Here is a 19333-nt window from a genome sequence, read left to right as displayed (position 1 = left end):
TAATACCAGGCAAGAGACTTTAATTCAAACAGGATTCTTATGCTCCTATTTCACTACAGCTTAATGCATTTTGTAGGGGCTCAGAGGGATAGAAAGAGCTCTTCTCTCAACATGGCTTAATAAAATGTTGAAGGGAAATGAGGATTAAATAAAAACAAGAAAACTCAGTGAGGGTGATCAAAAATTGTCAGACTAACAGGCTTTATGGCTGAACAGCTGCATTTCTGCTGCAAGTGGCTGTATCATTCCATCTAATCTAACTGCCGCCATAAAAAGAATCAGGCCTATCTGTTAGAAGCCAATGGAATTAATGAGGCTGGCCTGTTTTTGTTGGGTGTGTGTCTATCAAAACTGGGCTTTCCAATGGTGTGCTTTTCCAGAACTCTTAGACTGAGATAGGTCTCATAAACATTGCAATTTTCGGTCTTCCTGGAAGCGGGGAAAAAGCTCTTCTTGTAAGACATGTCTCTGGAAAACAGAGCTCACTGCTTTGTGATGAGATAAGAAGGCAACATTAAATGTTACCTGAAACAGCTTTTAGTTTTTCCAAAAAGAAATGGAATGATCTATTTAAAAAGTAAAATTTTGCACTGTTAGGGTTTTCCCCAAAAGAAAACACAATTGCAGCCTTCTGCTTCACATAGCTTGGAAAGAATCAGGAGCCCATTTTAAATCTGTTTGGTTTGTAGGGTGACCAGACAGCAAGTGTGAAAAATTGGGACGGGGGTGGGGGATGGGGGTAATAGGAGTCTATATAAGAAAAAGACCCAAAAATTGGGACTGTCCCTATAAAATCAGGATATCTGGTCACCCTATTGGTTTGTGTTGTGAAGCAATCTTTAAATACTGACAATCTTCTGTGCAGAGGTAATCTAGGTTTGGGGAATAATGATTTTTTTTCTTATGCACTTGAAATGCTAGGACAGAATCTGTCCAGATCCTGTATGCGCCTGACCATAGTACTGCCTTTCTATGCCCCTCGTGACATCTAGGCCCTGATAAACAACATTTTCAGTAGAGACAGACAGAAGTCAGGCTGTAAAAGTCTCAAACTACGCGGCTCCGTGAACTACATGTCATCAGACTGGCAGAGTGTGCATGCATGCATACGTACACGCAGTCACCAGCAATGCATGCCTGTGACTAATTGCAGCAGAACAGTTCTTTGAGAAGTGAGGGCACCAGACCCAAATTGGGGGCAGACTATGAGCAATTCATAGTTCTCAAGAACCTACCAGAAACGAAGCTTTCATCCCCATCTAGTCCGTGCTTGGGATTAAAAAAAAAATCTTATTTTAGGAAGGGTTAAGAAAATTGCTAGGGGGAAAAAAAAAGAAAAAAGGATGGCATCTGTAGCAAAGTTATTTCAATTATAAGGGTAGGGAAAAGGATGTGATAGATAACTACATAAAGTGGTACCTATGGTTAGGCCTGTAATTACCAAGAGAAAATACAAAGCACAAAATGTATATTCCAGTGTGACCTGGTTATGCTTTTCAAAGCACAGCTCATCAGAACATCTCATTCTGATGCTCACCTTGGGATGACTGAACCCAATAGAAATCACACTTAGGTGAACTCTGCTCCAGGATCCCTGGGTACCAAGCAGCCATGGTCCCTTCCTGAATGGATGTCGCCACTCTGTCTGGGCAAAAAGGCCAGATCTGGGCATCTCCCGGCTTCCTGGCGCTAAATCTAAATGATCATTATGCATTTGGATAATTGGGTCCAGATGTGTGCGGTTATTATATTGAAAGAATAATTGGCTGGATATCATAAGAAAGAGGCAGCTATTGGAAATTATGTGCATCTCATTAATCTAGCCAAATTATTAGTTTAGTCACTTTCAGGTGTATTGCAATCATTGTCCCATCATCTGTTGCTTGCCACCAATGCTAAACATCAGTCCCTTGCATTGTATGGTAAAATCAACTGGTGCTAAATGAGGGGTCACCAGATGGGAAGCAGGGGTTGAAAAGCAGGATGCTAGTGAATGAGGGGTTTTGACTCAAAATTTTACTTCTTCTTGAACAGTAGATAGAAAAGCAGCAAAGCATCAGCAAGTCTCAGAACTCCAGCAACCCCTGCCAGTGCTGACTTTGGGAAGCTGTATTTTGCATGGAATAATGCACAAGTGTATTGTGCATTTAGCTTGGAGTTAGGATATGGCATGCAAAGAATTCAGTTTTGTTTCCACCAGCCACTCTTCCTGTCCTGCTCACAGACCTGTGTGTCTTCCCCCCACCCAACACACACATTGTCCTCACACCTGTCTTTCACACACATCCCCCGTATGCAGATCGCAGACTCTCACACCTCCCACAGACACACTCATCACCAGGCACACGCTCAGTCTTGCCACACATACCTCAGCCCCACACAGATGCTCAGTCTCCCTGACACATTCACTCAGACCACATAATTACGTCCCACAAACACAAAGAACCACATACATGTAACATGTGCCCCCACCATGTGCACTGCAAACACACGCTTCTCCATATCACACTGACAGTTACACGCTCACACACCTGCTGCATATAGATACACTCACTTCCATGCATATCCCATGCACAGTCCCATAGATATAACTCCCACACAAACCATATTTTGCAAAGATATCACACCCCAACTCCCCTGAATCCAAACCCTTCCTCCCCTCTAGCCTGGACTCCTACTTATGCCCATTCATAAACAGGCTTCAAATGACTGATTTACTGTTTGCTTTATGTCAAATTCTGATACTGGGCCTGATTTACCGCTGGGTTACTCCAGTTTTACGACAGTGTCACTTCACTGGAATTATACCACCATAAAACTGGATTAATGCAGAAGTGAATCCGATCTGCTGTTTATGGAGCTGCTGATCAGAAATCTTTTGAAGGCATAGGCCCTGATTCATCAAGGAACCTTACTGTAGGTACAACTTGAAGCAAGTGAATTGTCCCATTGAGTTCATTACTGAATTGAAACCTCACTACAGCTTGGTTAAAATGTTAAACAATTTCTCCCAAGCCGAACTATGTGTGGGGGGAGGGGAGAAGGGAAAGAAATTATGAAAACACAATTCAAATAGAAAATAAAGTACTGCCACATAAATCCTTTAAAACCAAACACACACACACCAACTAGCAGGAAAAGCTTTGTGTTTTGAAGCAGACTCTTTCTAGTTGCTAAAACAATGGTTACTAAGAGGTGGGGTTGGGGAAATTAATAAAATATCAAATTAATTGTTGCCAATCTCAGGCCTAAAAAAGGCTACTGAAAAAAATAGCCTTAAAAGCTATTTTCTTTCCTACCCATCTCTATTTTAGCTGCTTTATATTTGGAAATTGAGGCAGCATTGGGTAAATACCTCCAAGAACCAGCACCCTCTTAAAATAGCTAAGTGATACAGTAGTGAGTAGGCCTGATTGATGTTCACAATTTGAATTAACCTCGCCAAACCTCAGGTGGAAAAAACCCACAGCTCCATCAATCTAGTCTCTGAAGACCGGCTTGTTTCTCTTTTCAGGACCTTGGAGAGAGACAGTAGCACAGTGCTGAATGGGCACATGTCTCCCCAAGCCCATGCTGAGAATATCTACTCTTCCATTCTTAGTGGGACACTTACAAAAGGGTCTATGTAGCTCTTCCAGGTCTCTCTTTAACAAACCCCATACAAGCCAACAACCTGGGGGTGAATAGTTTGCATAAATCAAGTGAGCATCCTTTTAACTCCAGAGAACGTGCTCCATCATAAACTCAACGTAGGATGCTTCATGCAATAAGCAATGTTTCTCAGTGTATTCTCTCTCCATCTGTTATCATACCACAAACACTAGGGAAGGATAAATGACCAAAAGAAGACCAAAGGCTAAATGCAAGAATGCTTCTGTGCTATACGTAGTTGATTTTAGCAGGATTTATATAGGAGTCTGGTATTTGAAGTCTTGGGGCAAACATCTGAGGTTGTTTGGGCCCCAATAATTTGTATGTCTTATAAACCACTTACATCTACACAGCCATACCAAACAAAAAGGATCATCATCAATATCAGTCTTCCAAAGTTCTTGTCCACACACCTGGGGTAAATAATTTATTTGATGGATAAGTGAAATATCATTTGTATTTTCACTAGGCACGGGTGAGCAATTTGATTTTGTGCCTGGGCTAGCAAATTTTCATGACTGTTTTGGAAGACTGCCATAGAGGTGTAGAGTGCTTTGCAACCAGTAAGAAAAAAAAAAAAAAGAGGGAGGTGTCAAATTGTCCTGGGGATGGTCAGGCCTAGTGGTTGGAGCCAGACTCAGGAGGCCAGGGCAGGGCTGGTGCAAGGTTGGAGGAGGACTAAGGCTTGGGGAGTCTGTTGCCACTATCAGGCAGGAATGAGTTCCAAGCCCCAGAGTGGTGTTGAGCAGACTGAGCTGCTGTTCCTCCTGTGAGGCTTATATACCTGGTCTGGGAGTCACAGGACCAGTTCCTGGCTTTTGGATTGGCTGGAGCCTAGCACAGGAGTGACTCATCACCACCCAAGGGGCAGCTTGGTTCAGTGGATGGGAGATGAGGCTTGAGATTGGGAGTCAGGAGGCCTGGGTTCCATACTTGACTCTGCATGTTTAGCCTGGCTTAAGACCCTTAACATCTCCATGACTCAGTTTCCTCATCTATGAAATGGAGATAGTGATGCTTATAATGCTGATTTTGTCAAGTGCTTTGAGATCTACAAACAAAAGATTTTAAGTGTTGTTATAAGAAAATACAAAATACTCCTCCCCCCGCAAAAGCCAGAGAATGAAATTAAGTCCTTGCCCTGTAAATCCTATGAACTAAAGGTGTAAATGGGTACAGTAGAGATGGACCAGGAGTGTTGGGCCCACAATTACCTTGTATATCTACAAATGTAGGGCCAATTTCTGCTCTCAGTTACATCCATTCAAAGCCTCCTGAAGTTAATGTAACAGAGAAGAGGATGTGACCCATTTGCCTTAATATAGAGGCAGTCTGTTTTAAACTAACTCTTCATATTGCCATTAAGGGTGCTTGCAGAATCTAGTGTCTGTGTTGTATTGCTATTTGCATTGATGTTTTTCCACAGGTTTTCTTAATGCTGCAAGGAGCCAACCACCCACAAGGACAAATTTACATGAGAGCTGTTCATATCCTGGATGGCAGAAGTGCCATGGAAGTGTCAGCTCTCAAGTTATTTTGTTCCCATAAATGGCTTGTTGTAGCATTTTAAAAAGTCAGTGGGAAACAAACACAAATACTGAGTGTTCTTTAAATATTCAGGTTCCTACAGCATCCAAAGGCGAAGACCTAATTGATGCTAATAAGCTGATTTTAAAATAATTATTGTTAATTTCATTACAATGATAGCTTTATTTATAAAGCACCCAGCTGCCTAGAAGTTTACTGGGTATGGTACACGGTTAAAATACAATAATGATAATAAGTGAACAATAATTAAAACAGAACAGAAAAATGATCAAAATACTAAATGAGACATGTAACGTGTTACTTCATGCAAGGCACAGAGAGGTACTGAAGTAATAGGAGTCTGGCCCAGGTAATAATAAACAAACACGGTAACATAGGAATTTGCAGACAGGATCAGACTCGCCCAGTGTCCTGTCTCTGACAAGGAGTAGCCCCAGATGCTTCAGAGGAAGGTGTAAGAATCCTGCAAGAGGCAGACGTGGGATAATCTTCCCCACACAGAGACCAGGATGAGACCTAACAGTCAGAGACAGACTTGGGGCCTGAAGCACACTGTTTAATATTGCTTCCAAAATCTGTCATTGTTAATTGTTTAACTCTGGATATTCTAGATATCCACAGAAGTATCCAATCCCTTTTGAATATTAATTATTATTATAGCAGAGACTGAAGCTTTTATTCAGAAGATCTCAGAGTCAGAGAGTCAGAGTTCAAGGCCGGAAGGATCCACCAGATCATCTGGTCTGATCTCCTGTATAGCACAGGCCACCACCCAACACCCACACACTAAACCCAGCATCTGAAACTAGACTCAAGTATGACAGCCCACAGGAGACTAGACTATTGTGTGCCATAGGCAGAGAATGGGAAGGACAGAGGCACCTGAGACCCCTGCAACAGCAGGGAAATGATGATGTGAGATACACCTAGATAATCCTGGCAAGTGACCTGCACCCACATGCTGCAGAGGAAGGCAAAAATCAAACTCAAGATCACTGCCAATCTGATTTGTGGGGTTGGAAAGGAATTTCCCCCCCATATGGTGATTGGTTAGACTCCGTATGTGAGCAAGAACCAGCCAGCCAAGCACCCGAGAAAAAGAATGCGCAGTGCCACCTCACAATCCAATGGCCCGTCTCTGGCCATGGCCATCCCTGATGCTTTGTGGAAGCAGGTTTTAAAAAAATTATGGCAACACCACAAGACATGCGGGGTGGGGGAAACCCTTGCTGACCCCTGCAGGAGCTCAGCTGGAACCCTGCAGCATGACCATTTTGGAACATAAGATAAAGTGCTTTATTTTACCAAGTTTGGGAAATATCTCCATTTTACAGGGGTTGATGGAAACAGAGTCACTAAGATGTGGAATGAATTAGCTAAGGTCACAGAGACCCCAGACTATAGTGGGACTACTCATGTTTCAGTGGTCCAGGATTGGCGCCATAATGAGCTAGTGTCAGAGTCAAGACTATAGCATAAAACTAGAAGGCAGGTTTCTTGTGCCATAATGACTAGGCCAGACCACCTCCCTGTCTGCAATATCAGGGCCAAGGAGTGCTGCTGTCTCACACAGTATCACAGCTATTAGAAACAGAAAAAGACCTATTAGATCATTGAGCCTGTGCTCTTGCAAGGGCAGGAGACAGTCCCCTGACACGGAATGTATCAGATGTTAAATTGATGCTGCACTTGCTTCTTCTGAGTTTTGGCTGAGAGCAAGGAGGAGATTACAGGCATTTTAGAGAAGCTGGTACTCTCCTTTCCATGCTGCTTCCAAGTACTTTTTATCAATTTCATTAAGTGGGTTTTATATTTTAAACACTAAAGTCCATTATTAACTGAGCTTCGTCTAAAAGGACCACATATGTTTACGTTAGGGCACATTTTCCAGCAGAATGTCAGGCCTGATCCTGCCTCATTTAAGTCAGTGGGAGCTTTGCCATTGTCCTCTAAGGGCCCAGCCCTGCTCCTATTGTACATATATCACTAGTGGGGCTTCATGGCTCCTTTTTTAGGAGGGACCTTTCACAAGGAGACCTGGAAACGGAACTTCCCTCTTACTCCTAGAGGTTATCCCTTCAAATCAGGGTCAAAGCACATGAGCACAGGGTGTTCTGCAGGTGCATGATGTTGCTTGAGCTACCACACCCAGTGCTGTACCCAGCCTGTGGATAAACAGAGACCTTCAGTGTCCAGGGCTGTCATCTGGCACCTCCCGCCAGCACCAAAACCTCACACAAAAATAATCTACCATAGGAACAACTGAAATAGGAAGATTGGAACATCCTTATAAAGCAGCCTTGCCATTACTTGTTTATTGTGACTTGGTGTTTTTGCTCAAAGCCCCAACTTCTGGAATCATGTGAGATTCTCAGCTTCATTTGTTTTTTTTCTAAAGTAAGTTTGTTGACCTTATGGTTGTAGAGAAACGCTTGAAAAGGTGACCCTTAAAGGCTCAGAAACCAACAAAAAAGAACCCAACATTTATTATTTTTAAAAATGGTATGTTTTTTAATTCAATCTCATGATTTTGGGGGTGGGGGGAGAGAGGAAGGAGGCGGGAACCCATCTCATGATTTTTCAGTGTTTGGGGTAAATATTTATGTTCTGCTTTACCCTTGACATGACAGAAGAAAAATATCAGAATGGTGTAAACACCAGGGAGGGAGAGGAATTATTCAGGATTCGACAATGGAACAATGGGAGGAAACTAAAAGAGGAAATGGTAACTGACTACTGGGGAAAAATAACACTTCCCTGACACTGCGATATATTAATGTGTAAAATTATTATTAGTTAATTGAATGCTGACATGCTTGGAATTGTACAAACCACAAAAATAAGGAGATGGAGCCTGTTCCGCAGCTGACTCCAATGGAGTTATGCCAACTTACACCAGCTAAGAGTCTGGCTCAGTCCCGAAGAGCTTACAGCATAACAACGAGATGTAGATAAGAGGAGACCCAGACGATAGCATTCACTTAGATGTGTGTGTGTTTATAGTGCCCATGCTGTGCTGGAGAGTGTATTACACTGAGGTGGGCTAGTGTGTACAAGAGCTGTGAGTCTCTGTTGGTGGAATTGAACGGGGAGTGAGGGGTTTGATGCACTGGAATGAGAAAAATCAGTCCATGCCTGGGGGAGAGCATAAGAAAGGAGATGATGATGGAGAGGGATTCATAGATCCCAAGGCCAGAAGGGACCACTGATCATCGACTCCAACCTCCTGCATAGCCTCATTTCCAGTCTGAAAATGTCTAGCTTCAACTTCCAGCCACTGGATCCAGCAAGGATAAGCAGGAAGTTTTGAGGCTGGAAGCGGTGGCAGCTCCTGTCTCTTGGTTTATTTAAAGCTGGACCAAACTAAGCCTTAGCAAATGTGGACACACAGACAACGGTCCTGGGCACTGGCAAGGAGATGGACCAAGAGGGTCATTCTCATCCCTAGAGTCTAGGATTTTATTACTGTGCTTTCTCTCCCCAGCTACTCTTTCTGCTTCAGCCCTGGGCAGTAGGCGTAAATCAGGAGGTGGAAGGCCCAGATCCCGCAAAGGCATAAGGATGTGCTCAGCTTTAACACACATGAGTAGCCCCGTTCAGTTAAGCACATACTTAAGTCTTCAGGATTGCCAACCCCAAAGTTAAAAATCACGAATCGCTCCTCCAACAATCATGGGATTGGGCCCAAAATAAGGAGTTAAAAAAATGGGATTGTGGGGTTTGGTCTGTCTTTTGATTGAACTCCCCCACCCCATCCCCACGTGGAGTGGTGCGCCAGTTGGTGTTGCAGCTCTCCCAAATGCACCGAGTGAGTCTGGTCCCCACTGCAGGATTTCGTGGCTGCCTGAAGGTGCAGAGCTCCCAGTTTATCCCCAAACATCTCATTAATTAATTCCCCTCCCCCGCCCGCCCCAGCACCACACACCCCTGCCCTTTCTCCAGCCCCAGCCATTCATTATTCAGCCTCTACATCAGTTCTAGGGAGAGGGAAGAGCTCTGCCTGTCTCCTGATTGGCTGCTCTTTCCCAGGAGGTAAGCAGGAGGGGATGGCAGACAATTGCTCCTCCCCCCACCCCCAGCAATGCTGAAATTAGTGGGAGCACTGGCACTTCTGGCCCTAATGCAGTGGTCCCCAAACTTTTCAGGGTTGGACCCCCCCTTTACCCCATCCATGCCACCCCCTCCGCGAGCTGGGGCCAGGAGCAGGTCCAGAGCTTGAGGGAGGGGGAGACAGACAGGGGTAAGGGGGCTGAGGCTGGGGCCATGGCCGGGGCCAGAAGCCAAGCTGGGTGGCACCTCCTCCCCACCCCCATGAGGGTTGGCCCAGGCCCAAGCTGTGCCCTTCCAAATGGTCCTCCTCACCCCCTGGGGGTGGGGGGGCATGCCGCACAGTTTGGGGACCTCTGCAATATTGGTATAAAACACCTTTATTTTGATATATCTGCATCCGTACTAAGAAGGAGTGTGCCAGTATAGTTAAAGCAGTACCACTTTTGCATTTAGACAAGCCCTTAGCAACACGAGACTTTACTACAGTGATCTGCTATGAAAGCTTTGCTGCAAAGTGAGGTGAGATCACAGAGTTTTGAGGAGGATTATAGGGTTGGAGGATTAGCAGAGTGAGAATTAGCCAGATTCTACTATATTTTGTGAGAGAAGCATATTCGAAATATTAAGGAGGCTGAATGCATTTTAATGCATTTAGCATTTTACACTCTAAAGCCCAATATGTTTTTTTGGTCCCCATCATGCAGACAGGTCCGTGAGGGTTCACCCGCATAGCTCTGATTGTAGGGCTGTTGCTTTGCTTTGTTAGGAAGCATGGATTGGAGCATGCATGTGTGACAAAGTAGGAATGTTCTTAATGTTTTCTCTGAATACTGTGTGGGTGCCTCAGTTTCCCCTATGCAGTGCTTAAGTATCTAGGTGGTGGGATAAGGGGCTGTGTGATTGTTGCAGAGCCCTAGAGGGCCAGTGTGATGGTGTCTGCACAGAGAAGGGCTGACATCCTGTCTCCTGGCAACTGATGGCCTGGGCCCCTCACCTGCAAAGGTGCCAACTGAAGGTGTTGGAGAACAAAGAGATCAGGTGACCTCCTGGCCCGGGAAAGAGACAAGGGCCAAAGGAGGGGCTGGAGAGTTTCAGTTTGGAGCTGGCTGGGGAAACGGAGGGAGCCCCAAGGCTGGGGTCTAAGCTCCCTGCCCCCCCCCCCAAGATGGACCTGACTGAGGGGGTCCTGTTGTCTGTACCTACAAGCTCTGTTTTGGACTGTGTTCCTGTCGTCTAATAAACCTTTTCTGTTTTACTGGCTGGCTGAGAGTCATGGTGAATCACAGGAAGTTTTCCCCACACTCCGTGACAGCACATGAGCTCCCCCCAGAGCAGTCAGTCCATTCCTGGGGACAGTTATGGGTCTTCTTTCTGCAAGCTGCCTAACTCGGTCAATTCCCACTAGCTTCACATGGAGTTTCCCCACAACTGAGCAATCCCGTGCTGTCAACCCTAAGCATTCAACAATCATTGCAAACCCCAAGTCAGGCCCCCAGAATTATGAGATTGGCTTTAAAATCATGAGATTTCCCCTCCTCCCATAAATAGACTTTATTTAGGGGGATCATTTTCCTCCAGCTTTGCTCTGCAAATAGAGGGCTAGAGATTTCCTTTTATAAAATGAAAGCTGAGGTTCTCATGACTCCAGGAACTGAGACTTTAAGAAGCGCAGCAACTCACCAGAGCTAGCAACCACAAATTTTTTTGAAGTTATTCTCCTCTAAACACTGGCTGGAAGAGGAAGTGGCTAATGAAACAAACAAGATTCACGGGGGAGGATGGGATACAGATATAGGGTTAGTGGGGTGGGCAGAAAGGCTAAGAATGTATTTCTATTTTACAGTACACAGTGGCGAGAAAATAGAGTTTTTGCCTCTCAAAGCATGTAGCCTAAATGCCTTAGAAGCCATTGTCAGGCATGATCTAAAATGTATACATTAGTTTGCAGGGATTCCTCCAACACAGATGTGAGCCTAGCTAAATTTGTGTGTCATTTTCTGGTGTGGCTTCTGCCAAATATTCCTGGGGGGAAATATACCCAACCCGGTTAGCGGCTTAATAGCATTGTGTGTTGGGGAAATCTCTTCCCAACTGTGGCCATATTTAGTATAATCTAGTCATGGTCTGAACCTCTATAATCTAATGCAGGGCTGGGAGGAGGTTAGTCTGCAGCTGGCTCCATGTCTACTTGGCATTGCATACGCTGTACTGCCACTGAACCTCATCCAGTGCCTCAAGCATCACTGGTGGCTCTTCCTAGACCTCTATGTGACTCCAGTGATGGGCTTAGGTCACCATTTTAGGTGGAGCTCTGCAGCCCTCCTTAGCTGCCCATGTGTTGTTAGCCGTGGGCAGTTCAGAAGCATCCTGTTAGTCCTAGGTTGCAGCTACCTGCCTGTTTATTGCAGGGCAAGTGCTCCCCACTGGTAGAATTTGCAGTGCAGTTTCAGGCACTGGAGGGACTGCTCCCTAAGTGGATTTATCAGCAGAAAGATCAAAGATCTGTGTGTCAAATCAACAGCTGGGGTTGGTGCAGATATTGGGCAGAAGGTACAAGCAATTGACTGGTGTCATTTTCTCACTTTTTAGAATGGTGTCAAGTATCGGGGGTAGCCATGTTACAGGGCCGCCCAGAGGGGGGGCAAGTGGGGCAATTTGCCCCAGGCCCCCCACGAGAGTTTTTCGGGGCCCCTGGAGCGGGGTCCTTCACTCGCTCCGGGGGCCCCAGAAAACTCTCGCGGGGCCCCCGGAGCTTCTTCCGCTCCGGGTCTTTGGCGGCAGTTCGGTGGCGGGGGGTCCTTCCGCTCCGGGACCCGCCGCCGAATTGCCCTGAAGACTTGCGGCGGGGGGGGGGGCTTACGCCCCCAGGACCCGCCGCCGAAGTGCCGGGTCTTCGGCAGCAATTCGGCGGCGGGGGCCCCCTGCCGCCGAAGACCCCAGGCCCCCTGAATCCTCTGGGCGGCCCTGCCGTGTTAGTCTGTATCCACAAAAACAACAAGGAGTCCGGTGGCACCTTAAAGACTAACAGATTTATTTGGGCATAAGCTTTCGGGGGTAAAAAAAACCTCACTTCTTCAGATGCATGGAGACGTCTGAAGAAGTGGGTTTTTTACCCACGAAAGCTTATGCCCAAATAAATCTGTTAGTCTTTAAGGTGCCACCGGACTCCTTGTTGTTTTCACTTTTTAAGAGTGGAGCAAAGCCCCCTGTGCCTTGAAGGCAGAAGCGACACTGGGCAACTCTTCTTGGGTTTAAATGACAGTGGTGGGATGCCCTGACCACAAGGGGAAGGGTGCCCCTGGGGGCAGACGGCAGCTTAAACACACAAGCCAAATTTACCCCCCCCCCACACACACACACACAGAGATGGATGGGGCATCAGGGTATTTGTGCTTGACGCTTCTGATATATACACATGTGTATATGTGCACATACATGCATGAGTAATTACATGTATGTGTGTATGACTATGAAGACAATTAAAAAACTATCCAAAATAGACAACGTTTAAAATGCTCCCCCTCTCCTCTGGCACCGTGGTCAGCAGCGTTAGCAGAGACCGGACCCGGTGGGTGGATGTGGTGATTGAACTACCCCTTTTGCCTGTAGGGTGATCGCTGAGTCAGCGCTGAGACACGGTGCTGAGGATGTGGAGCGAGGGACCCTCATTCTGCCACTGCCCGTGTTGTCCTTGTTCTCTGGGGCTGTCTAGGAGTTGACTCACCGCTGGTGCACCCCCTCAGGGCTGGAGGTGGCCGGCTTTCCTTCGCTAGCATCCCCGGCTGACAGCTGCTCCTGCCCTGCGATTCTCTGCTTGTGACTCACCTCTCTAGCCAGGTCACATTCAGTCCCCCCAACTTCTGGAGCAAACAAAGAGCCCAATGAAGTCAATTCAAGCAAACTTAACTCTTCACCCCTACTCTGACTCACTCCTCCTGGGCTCCGCAGGGTGGTTGTTCTGCTGTTGTGCAGAGGGATGCCTCCCAGGGCTTGCTTCCTGGCAGCCCAGCGCCAAACTCAACAGTTCTCTCTCCCCTTGTGTCGGCGTGTTTCCACACCACCCTTTCCAGTAGCCGGTGAGGGAACCCAGGCCCTTCTTCTTCGCTGGGCTCCAGTCCATGGACCCTATGGCAGGCAGATAAGCTCTGCTCTCTCATATGCTTTGCTGCTTTCCTAGCTTGGCCTTCCTTCAGGCCTTTACCAACAGCCCCTCCCTGGGCTTCCTGTACGTCTGCCCCCTGTAGGCTCTCTCCACTCTAGTCACCAGAAAGCTAGAAAAGTTTTTCCCTTTCCCTGCTGACTTCTCCTCTGAGCTTCCTACCTTTATGGTCACCACCCAGCACCTCCCTGGCCTAAGCTTCATCTTCATTTGGGCCTGGCCCACCCCCCCAGGTGCAACCAGGAACACTCATTCCTCGATCTCCAGTCAGCTCTTTCATTACACACCCTGTCACTAGCTTCTTTTTAAAAAAGTTTCACCACCTGCTTGCAAGCAGGTTGGGAATCTCTGGGCCTGGTTTCCCGCTCCCTGACACTGCTTTTGGCCTGGAGAAGTTCTATCACCTTCCGGATTCATGCCTCCATCAGTAAGAGAAGAATCAGCCCAAGCGTTTCCCACCAGCGATGAGCAAAGGCATCGCTTGGGATGTTTGAATTGTACATTAAAAATAGAGACAATGCTCAAGAAAGCTCTTGAGCTGGCGCCACGGGAGAGCAGGGGCCTGTATTTAGCCACAGCCTGGGTAGCAGCCGTGCAACCTTAGTCCCACTGCCATCTGCTCTGGATGAGCCCCTTTCAAGGGCGAGAGGGGAATACAATCTCCCTGGCTCGGTCATTCCTTGACCCCTCTGCTGCCAATACAGAGACCAATTAATGCCAATTATAAATAACGAGGGTGGGTTCTGTAACAGGGCCACCTAACCACCAGCACCTGAGCTGAGACCTCCCAGCTCATCTCACATAAGTCACCCAACCATCAGCGATGAATGATTTCTGTTTACGGTCAGCCTAAGCTGAATTTGAACTAATGAATGAGGGGCAAAAGGCTCTGGGTCCTGAAACTGGGCCATGCAGTCTCCTTTTTCCTCTCACACTTCAGTTTCCTTGGGACATATTTTCTGAGATGCTAAATATGCTTTTTAAACAACCTGCATGAATATTACAATAGATAGAGAGGCCCGGGCCTCTCTGATATTGAATTGCTGGCAAGGGATATCTGTACAACATGCTTTCTTGTGTCATAATTCAGAAGATCTCTTAGAAGACGATATGGCAGAGAAATCTGCCTAATTATTGTAATTAGAGTCCTTTAATTAGTGTACTACAGAATCTACAGATAAGAGAGAAGGTGAACTCACCAGAAGGATTAATAATGAGATAAACTAGCAACTTGCAAGGTACAATTCATTCCATTTGGTTTTGCAACGTGGACAGGCGGTTTGGACCATTCAGACCTAATTGCAAAACCCCACTGAGTGCAAATAGTCAGCTGTCCACATTTTGGATTGCTGCCTTGGTCTGATATAGTCCTCATACCATGCAAATCTGGATACACTTTAAAGAGTGCATGGAACAACAAAGAAATTGAGTTTTTGAAGCCTGCCACTCACAACCTCTGCAAAAGGCCAAGTACCTGTATCTATCTGTCCATCTATTTTAGGCAACCCGAAAAACAGCCAGTATTGTAGTACTTTGCACAGATATAGCTTTGTTAACCTGGCCTGTACTGTAATAGTGTAGGCCAGGGGTCGGCAACGTTCGGCACGCGGCTCGCCAGGGTAAGCACCCTAGCAGGCCGGGCCAGTTTATTTACCTGCTGACGCGGCAGGTTCGGCCGATCGCGGCCCCCACTCGCCACGGTTCGCCGTCCCGGGCCAATGGGTGTAGGCCTACACCCCCTCATGGCCTGGGGTGGCACTACAGCACCCTGCCTCCATTTCCCCTTGTCTCAGAGCCACTTGAGAACTCCATACAGTCCAAAAGCTATGTGACAAAATTCCCCAGCTAGGGTTCTACTTTATTACATCCAAAAAAACCTTAAAATCTCCTCCCCTCCCCCAACTTTCAGTTAGACCCAGTTCCTCCTACCTCAGGATCTGTTGTTCTCCATCAGCTCTCCACACCAAGAAACACCACAGTCCTTCTCCTCTGGGCTGTGCAAATCCCCACAGCACCCTACTCTTAGAAGGGGAACTGTCACCCCATTTTCAGGCTGGGCCCAACCCCTCCTCCCTAACCAACTGTCTCTTCCTGCTCTCTGATAGCTGGGGGAACAGACCAGGCCTGATCTCTCACTGCATCAGCTCCTAGCTGTCCCCTCTTTCCTGCAGCTCTTTATGGGAAACACCTATCCCCTTCTCAGCATCATCTAAATAGTGAACAGGACTGGCTGGCCCCAGGTCCTTAAAGGGGCAGGCCACCCTATTACATGCACTAAAAAACAACTGCACTTAACTGGGGGTTGTTTTTATTTATTTCTTCAACTCAATTTTTGTAACACAGGGAAGGAATATTTTTCTAAATGCATGATTCTTTTGACCTGACAGTGTCAGAACAACAACACTTAGCACTCGGATGCCACTCTGCAGCCATACACTTCAAAGCACTTTACCAGGGTATCTATCTCCATTTTACAGATCTGGAGACTGTGGCAGAGCTAGGCTGAGGACCTTTGAGGGCAAGTGCAAACCCATCAAAGTGTTTTATTACTATATGAGTGTTTCAGACTCGATCCCTGGAAGGTGTGGAACATGCTGGCCTCAATCCAGGACAAGCATTTATATGCTGAAAGTTAAGCATGCATGTAAGTAGTCCCATGTGCTTAAAGTACAGCATGCACTTAAGTGCTCTACTCACCGGATCAAGGCCAGAGAGCTCAGCAACTTGCAAGCTCTCAGAGATATTTGATGAGCCCGTTTCATAGAACAAAAGAAAGGTTCAACCATTCAAAAAAACCCTGATCTCTTTTGTCCCTCTGATGGTGTAGACAGGAAGTGCCAGATTTTATAGTCAAATAAATGACACTGCATTTGGTGAATGAAATCCACAAGAACTGTGTATGCGGAGGGATAAAGGCTGGTTCTAAATGTTTGATTGGGTAAAATAGATAAGTAATGCTAGTGCATCAATTTAATGTGCCAGATCTGGCATTTTGCTCTTATACTCTCTGTAACAGGGGTAGGCAACCTATGGCACGCATGCCGAAGGCAGCACACGAGCTGATTTTCAGTGGCACTCACACTGCCCGGGTCCTGGCCACCGGTCCGGGGGGCTCTGCATTTTAATTTAATTTTAAATGAAGCTTCTTAAACATTTTAAAAACCTTATTTACTTTACATACAACAATAGTTTAGTTACATATTATAGACTTATAGAAAGAGACCTTCTAAAAACATTCAAATATATTACTGGCACGCAAAACCTTAAATCAGAGTGAATAAATGAAGACTTGGCACAGCACTTCTGAAAGGTTGCCGACCCCTGACCTATAATAAAGAACCTTCTGGGCACTGTTTATTTATTTGAAACTCAGGCTCACTGGGATATCCTCCCGGGAGTAAGAACTTGTTTTTGCGAGTTTCCCAGGGGATGCCATTCATACGATCTTACTCCGGTACAAAACAAACAATAGAAAGCAGGCCACTCAACCTGAAGTAGCAGACGGCAACACTGAACAGTCATCGCTGCATTGCACGTCACATGGCTACAACTACATTCATGTGCTGAGTATGGTATCAGTTATTATAAATAAGCCTGACACGTCTCTTCATCGTGGGGGAGGGGAGGGATGCATATTTTGGAATAGCTGAACCTCTTTTCCAAAATGCTCTCCCTCTCTTGTTTTCCAATTGATAAATGGGCCTAGAGTACATCTCTTGACACTCATTTATAGGAATTAAATCAATTGAATAACTTCTTTCAAACCGTGCCTCAGATTTTTAAAATTGTACACGTGATACGGAGCTTGTCATTTACCCGTGTAGTTCCTATCGATGTGTGCACAGCCATGGGAATGTTTTTGGCTAGTTAGATATTCAACTTCCCCTGTACCTTCCCCATATGTTGTCTGGTTATATGCTAAGCTCTTTGGGGTGGGCACCTTGGGCCACAATTTTAAAGGTATGGGAATTTAGGTGCTTTCAAAAATCCCACTAGGCACCTAACTGCATCTTTAGGTATCTAAATACCTTTGAAAAGCTGGCCCCCTGTCTTCATATCTGCCTGCAAACTGCTTAGTGCATAGTGGGCATTATACCAATAATAAGTGCCCCAGTTGGAACGTAGCCAGGGCTTTTAACATCCCTTCACTTACTAAATTGTGATGGGATCTTCCATAACTACATGTAGTCTAGACCTCAGGTTTTAAGTCTCCCCTGAAAGGCAGCACAGCACCTCCCAGTGCCAAGCTGGGGCACTGGTGCAGGACTGGTTCTGGGAGAAACGCATCAGCACCAAGACACTGTTACCACTTCCCGTAGTTTGAGTCTTTGAGGTCAAAGGAGTACAGTCTGTAGGTAGCAGGGCTGAAGGAGGGGCATTCGAGAAGATTGCTTCTCCCATCCACTCAAGTGGAAGGAGGAATGTATGGTTCGGATAAGTGGGACGGAAGGGCAGGGATTGTTTCTGAAATGACAGGGGCACCAGGACAGAAAGCAGGTGCCCTTTATGTCCCCGTTGTCACACTGCCCTGGGATATGCTGTAAAAATACCTTTCCTAAGGCCAGATCTACACTACAGACTTATATCGGTATAACGACATCGCTCAGGAGTGTGAAAAATTCACACCCCTAAGCGACTTAGTTATACAGACCTAACCCCTAGTGCAGACAGCGCTATGTCCATGGGAGGGCTTCCCCCGTCAACTCAGCTACAGCCTCTCAGTGACGTGGATTAACAACGCTGATGAAAGAAGCTCTCCTGTCGACACAGGAGCACCTTCACTTGAGCGCTAAGTAAAACAAAATGAATAGAACATCAGCGTTCTTATCAAGTCCATAACACTTCCGATCTTTCAAGCACTTTGGAAATAGGAGCTAATCAATCTTCCCAACACCCTTAGGAATTGCTCAGGTATTACAGTATTATCCCTACTTTTCAGATGGGAAAGTTGGGGCACAGAGAGATTGTTCACCCATGACTGACACAAGGCAGCAGAATAATTATAATAATGTCTAACTCTTTTCATCAGGAGATCTCATCACTTTAAAAAGGAGGTCAGTATTGTTCCCCTTCCGGTGCCTCAGTTTCCCTAGCTGTAAAATGGGGGTAAGTGACTTGTTCAAGGTCACCCAGCTGGCCAGTGATAGAACTGGGAATGGAACCCAGATCTCTAGTGTTGCAATCTATTGCTCTGTTCACTAGGCCACACTGCCTCCCCACCTCTCCAAGGATTAGCGCTCCAGAGCTCAAGTTTACGCTCACTCCTGTAACCAGCTCTGTGCAGGGTGACCTCCGCACACATGGGGATCTGCTGGCAGGATCATCACCTAAAGGTACAGTCTGATCCCTGCTTTCAGAACCGTGCTCAACGGACATGGCACTTCGGGGGTCAGATTGGACCCCAGCTCTTCCCTTGGGGGGTTCAGTTCCAAAGCAGCTAACTCTGCCGTCCATACGCTTGTTCCCAGCTCCTCACAAGGGGGTGCTGGGAGTGTTTGTAGCAGACAACACATAAGCTGCTGTGGCAGAGAAATGAGACAAAACTGTTCACCAGCCTTCAGCCCACCGGACACCTCTGCCCATTAGTGTCATGATAAGCCCCACCATGTTATCACACTTGATACCACTCCCACTTAACCTCCGGCTTCACCCAGGGTCAAACCCATCAGCTGGGCTGAACTTGCTGCTAGCCTCCCACCAGCACCCAACTGATTTATTACTGCCACCAACAGCTATGTGAGGGGTAAATCCTCTGTCCCAGCCCAGCTCTGTGCCTGGATTCAGGGGTGTCCGGTGGTGCCGGAGGTAAAAGAATCCTCCCCCTCCAACAGCAGGCAGCGTAGAGCCAGTGGAGCCATTCTGTGGCTACTACGGCAGTATGCAGAATGCATCACCAGTATCTCCCCCGTCAAGGATGTGGGGGCT

At 46.5% G+C, this 19333-nt stretch overlaps 1 protein-coding gene across 2 annotated transcripts in view; it reads left to right on the top strand.

Annotated features, from left to right (window-relative positions):
• Positions 1–19333, top strand: part of JPH3 (junctophilin 3) — a 113935-nt gene that overhangs the window by 967 nt on the left and 93635 nt on the right. The window lies entirely within an intron of this gene.

Source organism: Emys orbicularis, chromosome 14, assembly GCF_028017835.1.
Source record: "Emys orbicularis isolate rEmyOrb1 chromosome 14, rEmyOrb1.hap1, whole genome shotgun sequence".
In the NCBI taxonomy this organism is placed as follows: Eukaryota; Metazoa; Chordata; order Testudines; family Emydidae; genus Emys; species Emys orbicularis.
Note: the sequence above shows the minus strand (reverse complement) of the source record. Positions and strands in the feature narration are given on the sequence as shown.